We start from the raw sequence: 1,895 nt of genomic DNA on the forward strand, positions 1-1,895 counted from the left end.
AAATACTCCACAACATGCAATTATTATTATCTTATTATTATTTATTATTATTGTTATTATTATTATTACCAGACAGCATCTGGCTGACCTGTATTTTTTTTTTTTTTTTTTTTTTTTGAGTCAGGGTCTTACTATGTAGCTCTGCTCTGACTGCCTTGGAACTGTGTAAACTAAATTGATCCTGAACTCTTAATACTTCCCATCTCCAGAGCAATTAGGAATACAGGTGTGTGCCACCACAACTGGGTTGTAATTTATTGAGATTTTTTTGATGTTATGGATTATGTATTTGAAAGGCATAGATTTTTCTCCTGTGTATGGTAATTTAAAAACGTTTACATTTTTGGCTGGACGGTGGTGGCGCATGTGTTTAACTGCAGCATTAAGGCAGAGGCGGGTGAATCTCTGTGCTCTACAGAGTGAGTTCCAGGACAGCCAGGTCTACACAGAGAAATCCAGTCTCAAAAAACAAAAACAAAACAAAAAGTTACATTTAGGTCTTATATGGGTGTGACCCATGGGTTTGGCATTTAGAAAGATCCTCCAGCAGCAGCAAGGAGGGTGTCTGGAGGGTGATAGCCCTGGGGTTTGGAATGAGTGCAACTCAGAGACAGATGGTGGCTTCCACTAGGTGATAGTGCAGAAAATACAGACAGTGGGGAGTTTGGAGGTTGCATGTCTGTGCATAATGGGCTGGGTTCCTTATTTTTGCACAACTTTGAGGGTAAACTGTAACTTTTTGACCCTTCAAATTGTCTCTCGATAGTTTGAGACACAGATTGTAGAACACCACACATCCATCAGCTCCTTTCTTGGGCATCGCCGGGCGTCTGTTACTGAACGTGTCCTCCCAAGCCAGAGACCTTCGCTTTGCTCAGAACTAGGCAAGCTGCCCAAACCCATTTATGTGCAGCGCACCGGCCGCGGGCGGCGCATGCCCAGACTGGCAGAGTGGGGGGCCAGGCCCCGCGGGGCGGAGGGCCGGCAGTTCCCGCCATTTTGTCCCGATCGCCACTCAGCTGGCCACGGCTGGCGACTACAAGTCCCGTGAGCCTCCGCGGAGGCACTTCCTATCCTCACTGTCCAGCCTGCTCCCTCCGCCCCCCCTCCCCGGGGGCCGAAGGCTCCGGCTCTAGCCAGGCGGCCAGAGACCAGGTAGGATTTCCGGGAGAAAGTGCTGTGGAGCCCGCGGAGGCAGCGGCGACTTGGGTGAGTTCTCCAAACTCGGGAAAGTGAGCGACTCGCGCGCACCGCAGCCGCGGTCTCGGCTGAGCAGAGGGTCGCGGGCCGGGCCGGGGTGGGGGGTAACGGCGCGGGCGGCGGTCCGTGCAGCCAGGGCGTGGCGGGCCGTAGCCTCCTCCCTCGGCCCTCCCACAACGGTCCCGCTGCTATGTCCCCGCCTGTGGCCCGGCCGGCGCAGACTCGCGCTCTCCGCCCCCCAGCTCCGCGGGGCCCTTTTGTCTGCGCCGTTTTTCCCCCCCTTTGTGACTGACTGTGCTTGGAGTCTCTGTCTCCGGGGGAGCACTCACGTCCTGCCGGGGACCGCTCCCTGGGGATCCGGTTACTGTAACTGGATCGGGTCAAAGTCCATCTTTCAAAAGTGACCTCCCTCAGCCCTCTGCATCCCGACGGAGCAGAACGGACCGAGGCTTTGGAGCCTGGTGTAGTTTCTGTGGAAACCTCGAGGTTATTGTCCAGTTCCTAAGTGTCAGCCTCCGGCAGTTAGGGATCAAAACTCAAGGCGCTTTTCGCCCCCAGAGGATGGTGTTTTAGAAAAAGAAGTGAGACTTGGAGCCCCAACCCCAGAAACTGAGGAAGAGTGGAATTTACTGCGATGTGTGTGTGTGTGTGTGTGTGTGTGTGTGTGTGTGTGTGTGTGTGTGTGTATGGGGCGG

The 1,895-nt window shown here is 53.7% G+C and overlaps 1 protein-coding gene across 2 annotated transcripts in view; it reads left to right on the forward strand.

The window, feature by feature from the left end:
• The first annotated feature begins 1,050 nt into the window (after positions 1–1,050).
• The window catches only part of Phactr4 (phosphatase and actin regulator 4), a 77,280-nt gene continuing 76,435 nt past the window's right edge, over positions 1,051–1,895 (forward strand). For both annotated transcript variants that reach the window (XM_005353127.2, XM_026782224.1), the window contains exon 1: positions 1,051–1,209. The gene's annotated coding sequence lies outside the window, so the exon portion shown is untranslated. The remainder of the gene's footprint in view (positions 1,210–1,895) is intronic.

This window comes from Microtus ochrogaster, chromosome 10, assembly GCF_000317375.1.
Source record: "Microtus ochrogaster isolate Prairie Vole_2 chromosome 10, MicOch1.0, whole genome shotgun sequence".
NCBI classification, from domain to species: Eukaryota; Metazoa; Chordata; class Mammalia; order Rodentia; family Cricetidae; genus Microtus; species Microtus ochrogaster.